The sequence below is a fragment of the Drosophila subpulchrella genome, unplaced genomic scaffold (genome assembly GCF_014743375.2).
Source record: "Drosophila subpulchrella strain 33 F10 #4 breed RU33 unplaced genomic scaffold, RU_Dsub_v1.1 Primary Assembly Seq133, whole genome shotgun sequence".
Lineage (NCBI taxonomy): Eukaryota > Metazoa > Arthropoda > Insecta > Diptera > Drosophilidae > Drosophila > Drosophila subpulchrella.
The window spans coordinates 1-13172 of record NW_023665476.1 but is presented as its reverse complement, the minus strand read 5'-3'; the positions used below and the strand labels follow the sequence as shown (position 1 = coordinate 13172).

General features: G+C 34.3%; 2 non-coding genes and 1 pseudogene across 2 annotated transcripts; all 3 read right to left on the bottom strand.

Moving 5' to 3' along the window:
- Positions 1–6015: 6015 nt before the first annotated feature.
- LOC119558763 lies at positions 6016–9986 on the bottom strand. Its single transcript, XR_005220418.1, has one exon. It is a non-coding gene; the product is annotated as a large subunit ribosomal RNA (ribosomal RNA).
- Positions 9987–10387: 401 nt separating this feature from the next.
- Positions 10388–10566, bottom strand: LOC119558753. Its single transcript, XR_005220409.1, has one exon. It is a non-coding gene; the product is annotated as a 5.8S ribosomal RNA (ribosomal RNA).
- A 659-nt stretch (positions 10567–11225) lies between these two features.
- Positions 11226–13172, bottom strand: LOC119558762 (annotated as a pseudogene; the record flags this gene model as incomplete).

Below are 13172 nucleotides of genomic sequence, written 5' to 3'. Positions count from 1 at the left end.
TTATACATTATTATGCCTTATAGGTATTATACCTATAAGCCATATCCATACGATTCACTTATATAAATATATGTATATTTTTTCTATACATAATTTTTTTTTACTTTTGTATGGATTTCTATGCATATCCATAGTTTATATGGATATGCTTGGCGTTCTATATAGTATTGACAAATTCATATGCATAACATAAGTTTTGACCAATACGAGGAGGGGCCCGCCAACGACCACCTCCCTATAGTAGTTTTTTACCCCACGCACTATTGCGTGCCTGTTTACAGTACTAGTGCCAGCTATCACTAGGTTTATATATCGTGTTTCAGTGATATATGGGTAAATTCTACCATTTATTCTTATGTATATGGCATTTCTATGCCATATTTATACAATCCATTCATATCTTAATGTATATTTATTATATTATACATTATTATGCCTTATAGGTATTATACCTATAAGCCATATCCATACGATTCATTCACTAGTGCCGCCCCTCACTAGGTTTATAATTGTTATATCATTGATATACAATTTATTTCTATATATATGGCATTTATATGCCATATCCATACAATGCATTCACATTTCAATGTATATTTACTTGTTATACATTATTATGCCTTATAGGTATTATACCTATAAGCCATATCCATACGATTCACTTATATAAATATATGTATATTTTTCTATACATAATTTTTTTTTACTTTTGTATGGTTTTCTATGCATATCCATAGTTTATATGGATATGCTTGGCGTTCTATATAGTATTGACAAATTCATATGCATAACATAAGTTTTGACCAATACGAGGAGGGGCCCGCCAACGACCACCTCCCTATAGTAGTTTTTTACCCCACGCACTATTGCGTGCCTGTTTACAGTACTAGTGCCAGCTATCACTAGGTTTATATATCGTGTTTCAGTGATATATGGGTAAATTCTACCATTTATTCTTATGTATATGGCATTTCTATGCCATATTTATACAATCCATTCATATCTTAATGTATATTTATTATATTATACATTATTATGCCTTATAGGTATTATACCTATAAGCCATATCCATACGATTCATTCACTAGTGCCGCCCCTCACTAGGTTTATAATTGTTATATCATTGATATACAATTTATTTCTATATATATGGCATTTATATGCCATATCCATACAATGCATTCACATTTCAATGTATATTTACTTGTTATACATTATTATGCCTTATAGGTATTATACCTATAAGCCATATCCATACGATTCACTTATATAAATATATGTATATTTTTCTATACATAATTTTTTTTTACTTTTGTATGGTTTTCTATGCATATCCATAGTTTATATGGATATGCTTGGCGTTCTATATAGTATTGACAAATTCATATGCATAACATAAGTTTTGACCAATACGAGGAGGGGCCCGCCAACGACCACCTCCCTATAGTAGTTTTTTACCCCACGCACTATTGCGTGCCTGTTTACAGTACTAGTGCCAGCTATCACTAGGTTTATATATCGTGTTTCAGTGATATATGGGTAAATTCTACCATTTATTCTTATGTATATGGCATTTCTATGCCATATTTATACAATCCATTCATATCTTAATGTATATTTATTATATTATACATTATTATGCCTTATAGGTATTATACCTATAAGCCATATCCATACGATTCATTCACTAGTGCCGCCCCTCACTAGGTTTATAATTGTTATATCATTGATATACAATTTATTTCTATATATATGGCATTTATATGCCATATCCATACAATGCATTCACATTTCAATGTATATTTACTTGTTATACATTATTATGCCTTATAGGTATTATACCTATAAGCCATATCCATACGATTCACTTATATAAATATATGTATATTTTTCTATACATAATTTTTTTTTACTTTTGTATGGATTTCTATGCATATCCATAGTTTATATGGATATGCTTGGCGTTCTATATAGTATTGACAAATTCATATGCATAACATAAGTTTTGACCAATACGAGGAGGGGCCCGCCAACGACCACCTCCCTATAGTAGTTTTTTACCCCACGCACTATTGCGTGCCTGTTTACAGTACTAGTGCCAGCTATCACTAGGTTTATATATCGTGTTTCAGTGATATATGGGTAAATTCTACCATTTATTCTTATGTATATGGCATTTCTATGCCATATTTATACAATCCATTCATATCTTAATGTATATTTATTATATTATACATTATTATGCCTTATAGGTATTATACCTATAAGCCATATCCATACGATTCATTCACTAGTGCCGCCCCTCACTAGGTTTATAATTGTTATATCATTGATATACAATTTATTTCTATATATATGGCATTTATATGCCATATCCATACAATGCATTCACATTTCAATGTATATTTACTTGTTATACATTATTATGCCTTATAGGTATTATACCTATAAGCCATATCCATACGATTCACTTATATAAATATATGTATATTTTTCTATACATAATTTTTTTTTACTTTTGTATGGTTTTCTATGCATATCCATAGTTTATATGGATATGCTTGGCGTTCTATATAGTATTGACAAATTCATATGCATAACATAAGTTTTGACCAATACGAGGAGGGGCCCGCCAACGACCACCTCCCTATAGTAGTTTTTTACCCCACGCACTATTGCGTGCCTGTTTACAGTACTAGTGCCAGCTATCACTAGGTTTATATATCGTGTTTCAGTGATATATGGGTAAATTCTACCATTTATTCTTATGTATATGGCATTTCTATGCCATATTTATACAATCCATTCATATCTTAATGTATATTTATTATATTATACATTATTATGCCTTATAGGTATTATACCTATAAGCCATATCCATACGATTCATTCACTAGTGCCGCCCCTCACTAGGTTTATAATTGTTATATCATTGATATACAATTTATTTCTATATATATGGCATTTATATGCCATATCCATACAATGCATTCACATTTCAATGTATATTTACTTGTTATACATTATTATGCCTTATAGGTATTATACCTATAAGCCATATCCATACGATTCACTTATATAAATATATGTATATTTTTCTATACATAATTTTTTTTTACTTTTGTATGGTTTTCTATGCATATCCATAGTTTATATGGATATGCTTGGCGTTCTATATAGTATTGACAAATTCATATGCATAACATAAGTTTTGACCAATACGAGGAGGGGCCCGCCAACGACCACCTCCCTATAGTAGTTTTTTACCCCACGCACTATTGCGTGCCTGTTTACAGTACTAGTGCCAGCTATCACTAGGTTTATATATCGTGTTTCAGTGATATATGGGTAAATTCTACCATTTATTCTTATGTATATGGCATTTCTATGCCATATTTATACAATCCATTCATATCTTAATGTATATTTATTATATTATACATTATTATGCCTTATAGGTATTATACCTATAAGCCATATCCATACGATTCATTCACTAGTGCCGCCCCTCACTAGGTTTATAATTGTTATATCATTGATATACAATTTATTTCTATATATATGGCATTTATATGCCATATCCATACAATGCATTCACATTTCAATGTATATTTACTTGTTATACATTATTATGCCTTATAGGTATTATACCTATAAGCCATATCCATACGATTCACTTATATAAATATATGTATATTTTTCTATACATAATTTTTTTTTACTTTTGTATGGATTTCTATGCATATCCATAGTTTATATGGATATGCTTGGCGTTCTATATAGTATTGACAAATTCATATGCATAACATAAGTTTTGACCAATACGAGGAGGGGCCCGCCAACGACCACCTCCCTATAGTAGTTTTTTACCCCACGCACTATTGCGTGCCTGTTTACAGTACTAGTGCCAGCTATCACTAGGTTTATATATCGTGTTTCAGTGATATATGGGTAAATTCTACCATTTATTCTTATGTATATGGCATTTCTATGCCATATTTATACAATCCATTCATATCTTAATGTATATTTATTATATTATACATTATTATGCCTTATAGGTATTATACCTATAAGCCATATCCATACGATTCATTCACTAGTGCCGCCCCTCACTAGGTTTATAATTGTTATATCATTGATATACAATTTATTTCTATATATATGGCATTTATATGCCATATCCATACAATGCATTCACATTTCAATGTATATTTACTTGTTATACATTATTATGCCTTATAGGTATTATACCTATAAGCCATATCCATACGATTCACTTATATAAATATATGTATATTTTTCTATACATAATTTTTTTTTACTTTTGTATGGATTTCTATGCATATCCATAGTTTATATGGATATGCTTGGCGTTCTATATAGTATTGACAAATTCATATGCATAACATAAGTTTTGACCAATACGAGGAGGGGCCCGCCAACGACCACCTCCCTATAGTAGTTTTTTACCCCACGCACTATTGCGTGCATGTTTACAGTACTAGTGCCAGCTATCATTAGGTTTATATATCGTGTTTCAGTGATATATGGGTAAATTCTACCATTTATTCTTATGTATGTATATGGCATTTCTATGCCATATTTATATAATTCATTCATATCTTAATTTATATTTATTATATTATACATTATTATGCCTTATAGGTATTATACCTATAAGCCATATCCATACGATTCATATACTAGTGCAGCCCCTCACTAGGTTTATATATCTCATTTTAATTATATATTGGTAAATTCTATTATTTATTCTTGTGTATATGGCACTTATATGCCGCCATATCTATAAAAATGCATTTATATTTCAATGTATATTTTCTATATTATACATTATTATGCCTTAAAAAGTTATTATACCTACCATAAGGCGATATCCATACGATTCATTTATATAAAAGATATATGTATAATTTTCTATACATAATTTTTTTTTATGAATATATGGGTTTCCTAAGCATATCCATATAATACATTTAGTTTTATATGGATTAGATTGGTCTTCTTTATTGTATTGCCAAACTCATATTGATAAAATAAGTTTTGAACAATAAGAGGATCAGCCGCCAACCAACCAACCACTGCTACCATTGGAGGAACATATACTTACTTTTTATATGTCCTCTTACTTGAATGGTCCTCTCTTTACTTGAAAATTTCATTACCATAGGAATCTATTTATACATGGAATATGATTTCCACTACTTTTTCGCGTCACTAATAATTAATATGACGATACAGACTTGCTACCATAACATAAGTCTTGAACAATAATAGGAGCAGCCGCCAACCAACCACCAACCAACCAACCACTGCTACCATTGATAGTAATTTTATATGTCCTCTTTAGTTGAATTTCAATACCATAGGAATATTTATACATGGAATATGTTTTGCCACTACTTTTTCGCGTCACTAATAATATGACGATACAGTCTTGCTACCATAACATAAGTTTTGAACAATAAGAGGAGCAGACACACCAACCAACCAACCGCGCTGCTACCATTATATATACTTATATTTATATAAGTCCTCTTTACTTGAATGGCCTCTTTACTTGAATTTCAATACCATAGGAATATTTATTTATACATGGAATATGTTTTGCCACTACTTTTTCGCGTCACTAATAATATGACGATATAGACTTGCTACCATAACATAAGTTTTGAACAATAAGAGGAGCAGACACCAACCAACCAACCGCTGCTACCATTGAATGAACCATATATACAAACTTTTATATATGTCCTCTTTACTTGAATTTTAATACCATAGGAATATTTATACATGGAATATGTTTGCCACTTTATCATCGCGTCACTAATAAGATGACGATACATTTTGTTTGTTCAATATTTACTTATATATTGATGTTTCCAATTTAGGTCTTTTATATTTCTTCTTCCCTACCTTACACACCACAAACAAAGTGGCGTGCGATGCTGCAAGCAAGCATAATGATTATGCCCGCTTGCAACATCTTTATTATCGAATCATCAAGCAAAGGATAAGCTTCAGTGGATCGCAGTATGGCAGCTGCTCAACCACTTACAACACCTTGCCTGTTACAAAAGTCGTTTACAATTGATTCTAGGCTTTGTCATTGTATTAAATAATGCTTTTATATGTAACTAGCGCGGCATCAGGTGATCAAAGATCCTCCCAATTTACTATGTTACAAATTACATTGGCATCACATCCATTGTCGTTTATAAAGTAAATTATAAACTTTAAATGGTTTAGAAGCCATACAATGCAAATTGCCCCTTATTTATCATTGCAGTCCAGCACGGATACGACCTTAGAGGCGTTCAGGCATAATCCAACGGACGTAGCGTCATACCACTGTTCGCTCGAACAAGTATTGTGCCATTGGTCCGTACCTGCGGTTCCTCTCGTACTACGCAGGAATGCTGTCGCAACAACGTTTTGTCATTAGTAGGGTAAAACTAACCTGTCTCACGACGGTCTAAACCCAGCTCACGTTCCCTTGCATGGGTGAACAATCCAACGCTTGGTGAATTTTGCTTCACAATGATAGGAAGAGCCGACATCGAAGGATCAAAAAGCGACGTCGCTATGAACGCTTGGCCGCCACAAGCCAGTTATCCCTATGGTAACTTTTCTGACACCTCTTGTTAAAAACTCTTTAAACCAAAAGGATCGATAGGCCGAGCTTTTGCTGTCCCTGTGTGTACTGAACACCGAGATCAAGTCAGCATTTGCCCTTTTGCTCTATGTGTGGTTTCTGTCCGCACTGAGCTGGCCTTGGGACACCTCCGTTATTATTTGAGAGATGTACCGCCCCAGTCAAACTCCCTACCTGGCAATGTCCTTGAATTGGATCATACCTGAGTAATTGGAGTTATACCAAATTTTCAAATCAAAAATACATAAATGCACCGTTTTATTAAAGAATTTGTTTGCGATTATATAACAAACTCGTGATACTTTGATCAAGAAGCTTGCATCAAAACCCAATACCATAAGATATAATAAATATATCCGTATAATGGCTAGGAAATGATACACGTTCCATTTAATCAAGTAAGTAAGGAAACAATAAGAGTAGTGGTATTTCATTGGCGATACCAAACCGAAGTCTAATATCTCCCACTTATTCTACACCTCTTATGTCTCCTTACACTGCCAGATTAGAGTCAAGCTCAAAAGGGTCTTCTTTCCCCGCTAATTATTCCAAGCCCGTTCCCTTGGCTGTGGTTTCGCTAGATAGTAGATAGGGACAGTAGGAATCTCGTTAATCCATTCATGCGCGTCACTAATTAGATGACGAGGCATTTGGCTACCTTAAGAGAGTCATAGTTACTCCCGCCGTTGACCCGCGCTTACTTGAATTTCTTCACTTTGACATTCAGAGCACTGGGCAGAAATCACATTGTGTCAACACCCGCTAGGGCCATCACAATGCTTTGTTTTAATTAGACAGTCGGATTCCCCAAGTCCGTGCCAGTTCTGAATTGATTGTTAATTGATAATCGTTATAATTAATAAGAACTAATTGGTTTAACCCAATTAGTATTCTTAAAAATTTTAGCAAGAAAGTTCCACAATTGGCTACGTAACTAAACTATCCGGGGAACAAGTGACCAACATAAATGCCAGACACTCTATTTACCCAGAACGAGCACATAAACCATGTTATTGTTTCCCAATCAAGCCCGACTATCTCAATCTTCAGAGCCAATCCTTATCCCGAAGTTACGGATCTAATTTGCCGACTTCCCTTACCTACATTATTCTATCGACTAGAGACTCTTCACCTTGGAGACCAGCTGCGGATATTGGTACGGCCTGTTGAGAAGTTTGCGTGTCCCCACCATAAATTTTCAAGGTCCGAGGAGAAAATATCGACACAACAGTATATGTCATGCTCTTCTAGCCCATCTACCATATCTCTCTGCGAAAGACTTCCATGGTAGTACGGCTATAAAACAGAAAAGAAAACTCTTCCGATATCTCTCGACGGCTTCTTTATGGTCGTTCCTGTTGCCAGGATGAGCACGAGGCCCATATTTAATAACAAACGGATACTCAACAGGTTACGGAATTGGAACCGTATTCCCTTTCGTTCAAAATTATTCAAGTATATTAATTAGCTTGATTTATATAATATAATTATATTTGTATGGCATTTGTGTTTTACTTGAAAATTTTCGGCTTTCGCCTTGAACTTAGGACCGACTAACTCGTGATCAACCACTGTTCACACGAAACCCTTCTCCACTTCAGTCCTCCAAGGTCTCATTCGATTATTTGCTACTACCACCAAGATCTGTACCAATGGCAGCTCCATGCAGGCTTACGCCAAACACTTCTACGCATACCATTGTACCTTCCTACTCACTAAAGTTTCAAAATTTATATCACAAGTAATATAAATCATCTACTTTAGCGGTAATGTATAGGTATACAACTTAAGCGCCATCCATTTTAAGGGCTAGTTGCTTCGGCAGGTGAGTTGTTACACACTCCTTAGCGGATTTCGACTTCCATGATCACCGTCCTGCTGTTTTAAGCAACCAACGCCTTTCATGGTATCTGCATGAGTTGTTAATTTGGGCACCGTAACATTACGTTTGGTTCATCCCACAGCGCCAGTTCTGCTTACCAAAAGTGGCCCACTGGGCACATTATATCATAACCTTGAACTTCATATCAAGAAAGTTAAGGTTCTTACCCATTTAAAGTTTGAGAATAGGTTAAGATCGTTTCGACCCTAAGGCCTCTAATCATTCGCTTTACCAGATAAGATTATTTTATATAACATTAAAATGCACCAGCTATCCTGAGGGAAACTTCGGAAGGAACCAGCTACTAGATGGTTCGATTGGTCTTTCGCCCCTATACTCAATTCTGACAATCGATTTGCACGTCAGAACTGTTTCGGTCTTCCATCAGGGTTTCCCCTGACTTCAACCTGATCAAGTATAGTTCACCATCTTTCGGGTCACAGCATATATGCTCAAGGTACGTTCCAGTTAGAGGCATAAATAATATAAATATCATTATACATAACTATATAGAACGCCCCGGGATTGTGTTAATTAGCTATAAATAGTTAAAAAACTAATCCCATTATTAGTCAAGTTAATTACGCTATTAGGTTTATATCCCAATAACTTGCACATATGTTAGACTCCTTGGTCCGTGTTTCAAGACGGGTCCCGAAGGTATCCTGAATCTTTCGCATTGTTAATCATACAAGTGCATATAATAAACACAAAAATCAATGATAATTATGCCATTATATAATTCCGAAAAATTAACGCACTGTATTCATATAAATCTATCAGCACTTTATCAAATTAATAACATTTATTCTGTGTTAAAATGCAAGCAAATTAATTTGAATAAACTATAAGTTATATTTTATGATAAATTTTGTATGCTAATAGATTACAATGTCCTTATATGGAAAAAATGCACACTATTATCATAATATTGTTTAAATATTACAATTTTAATGATGAATTTTCCATAACGGATATTCAGGTTCATCGGGCTTAACCTCTAAGCAGTTTCACGTACTGTTTAACTCTCTATTCAGAGTTCTTTTCAACTTTCCCTCACGGTACTTGTTTACTATCGGTCTCATGGTTATATTTAGTTTTAGATGGAGTTTACCACCCACTTAGTGCTGCACTATCAAGCAACACGACTCTTTGGAAACATCATCTAGTAATCATTAACGTTATACGGGCCTGGCACCCTCTATGGGTAAATGGCCTCATTTAAGAAGGACTTAAATCGTTAATTTCTCATACTAGAATATTGACGCTCCATACACTGCATCTCACATTTGCCATATAGACAAAGTGACTTAGTGCTGAACTGATTTCTTTTCGCTCGCCGCTACTAAGAAAATCCTGGTTAGTTTCTTTTCCTCCCCTAATTAATATGCTTAAATTCAGGGGGTAGTCCCATATGAGTTGAGGTTGTGTATAACTTTTTTTGCAATTAATTCTTTATATATAATGATAAAACATTTTATTAAATTCGTTATATATTTTATATATTTGTATGGCATTTGTTTGGTCTAACGAATCAACGAAGAATAATAATATTGTCAACGGCTTTCTATTTACTAATCTTTAATAAGAGACAATTCTAGATAAATTTTTTATGCTAGACATTTCTCAGTATTATTTGATTGAAAAAGAAAATATTTCTCTTCGTTTTTCACATTCAAATTATTTACTAATGTGAGATAATGTTTTTCATATATTTGTTAATATTATGAATAATATAATAATTAAATTATTATTATCCAATAATATACCATATGCTTATAAAATTTCATTATAAAATTTATATAAACAACTTAATTAGCATAGTCTTACAACCCTCAACCATATGTAGTCCAAGCAGCACTATAAAATTAATTAAAGTACATAACAGCATGGACTGCGATATGCGTTCAAAATGTCGATGTTCATGTGTCCTGCAGTTCACACGATGACGCACAGTTTGCTGCGTTCTTCATCGACCCATGAGCCGAGTGATCCACCGCTTAGAGTTTTATATATTGGTTTGGTAATTTTGTCATATATGTTTTTATTGAAAGAAATTAAAAATACACCATTTTACTGGCATATATCAATTCCTTCAATAAATTGATTTTTATACCTAAAACGAATGCTGCGAAATGTCTTAGTTTCATATAACCAATAATATATCAAGTATTTTTTAAATGGCATTTACGGTATTAATACTTTTTTTTAGCGATATATATTGAAATTTATATAAAACATTAACCTGTAATAATCAGGTACAACATTGTACATTTTAGGTTGTTGCATTATCCAATGTATGCGCATAACTGAGATGAACAATACATATCGCAACGCGTGTATATTATGGTCCATATACACACAGTGTTTTATTAATTAATTGCATTTAATATACAATATAATAATAATATTAAATAAATTTAATAATTTCGATTTGCTTGTTCGAATTTGTTATTTGTTTGCTTTTGCTTATTTATTTATCTCTTATTTAATGCAATAATATATTTATTATTACAATTATTATTTCGATTTGCTTGTTCGAAATTTTATATTTGATCTATAAAAGATCATATTTTTGGCAATTTATATTTTATTTGTATTACTATAATATATTATATTATTATAATAAAAACAAATTTTTTTATTAACGGTAAGGATATTAAACAATAATGATCCTTCCGCAGGTTCACCTACGGAAACCTTGTTACGACTTTTACTTCCTCTAAATAATCAAGTTCGGTCAACTTTTGCGAAACAACCGTAACACACAAGGCGTCACAGTGATCACGTCCGGAGACCTCACTAAATAATTCAATCGGTAGTAGCGACGGGCGGTGTGTACAAAGGGCAGGGACGTAATCAATGCGAGTTAATGACTCACACTTACTGGGAATTCCAAGTTCATGTGAACAGTTTCAGTTCACAATCCCAAGCATGAAAGTGGTTCAGCGGTTTACCCGGACCTCTCGGTCTAGGAAATACACGTTGATACTTTCATTGTAGCGCGCGTGCAGCCCAGGACATCTAAGGGCATCACAGACCTGTTATTGCTCAATCTCATTATTGCTAGACGCAATTTGTCCATTTAAGAAGCTAGTGTCCTTATAATGGGACAAACCAACAGGTACGGCTCCACTTATATAAACACATTCAAACACAATAAACATTTTACTGCCACCATGAATGAAGGCTATATAAGCTTCAACACCATAATCCTGAAGATATCTATTTAATATATTTGAGTCTCGTTCGTTATCGGAATTAACCAGACAAATCACTCCACGAACTAAGAACGGCCATGCACCACCACCCATAGATTCGAGAAAGAGCTATCAATCTGTCTTACACACTTATGTTCGGACCTGGTAAGTTTTCCCGTGTTGAGTCAAATTAAGCCGCAGGCTCCACTCCTGGTGGTGCCCTTCCGTCAATTCCTTTAAGTTTCAGCTTTGCAACCATACTTCCCCCGGAGCCCAAAAGCTTTGGTTTCCCGGGAAGCGACTGAGAGAGCCATAAAAGTAGCTACACCCAATTGCTAGCTGGCATCGTTTATGGTTAGAACTAGGGCGGTATCTGATCGCCTTCGAACCTCTAACTTTCGTTCTTGATTAATGAAAACATCTTTGGCAAATGCTTTCGCTTAAGTTAGTCTTACGACGGTCCAAGAATTTCACCTCTCGCGTCGTAATACTAATGCCCCCAAACTGCTTCTATTAATCATTACCTCTTGATCTGAAAACCAATGAAAGCAGAACAGAGGTCTTATTTCATTATCCCATGCACAGAATATTCAGGCATTTGAAGCCTGCTTTAAGCACTCTAATTTGTTCAAAGTAATTGTACCGGCCCACAATAACACTCGTTTAAGAGCACTAATGCAGGTTTTTAAATAGGAGGAACATATGAAAAAATACAAGTATCTAAGCACATGTAAGAACTCCACCGGTAATACGCTTACATACATAAAGGTATAGTACTAACCACAATTGTAAGTTGTACTACCCGTATGAAGCACAAGTTCAACTACGAACGTTTTAACCGCAACAACTTTAATATACGCTATTGGAGCTGGAATTACCGCGGCTGCTGGCACCAGACTTGCCCTCCAATTGGTCCTTGTTAAAGGATTTAAAGTGTACTCATTCCAATTACAGGGCCTCGGATATGAGTCCTGTATTGTTATTTTTCGTCACTACCTCCCCGAGCTGGGAGTGGGTAATTTACGCGCCTGCTGCCTTCCTTAGATGTGGTAGCCGTTTCTCAGGCTCCCTCTCCGGAATCGAACCCTGATTCCCCGTTACCCGTTGCAACCATGGTAGTCCTAGATACTACCATCAAAAGTTGATAGGGCAGACATTTGAAAGATCTGTCGTCGGTACAAGACCATACGATCTGCATGTTATCTAGAGTTCAACCAATATAACGATCTTGCGATCGCTTGGTTTTAGCCTAATAAAAGCACATGTCCCATAAGGTTCATGTTTTAATTGCATGTATTAGCTCTAGAATTACCACAGTTATCCAAGTAACTGTTAACGATCTAAGGAACCATAACTGATATAATGAGCCTTTTGCGGTTTCACTTTTAATTCGTGTGTACTTAGACATGCATGG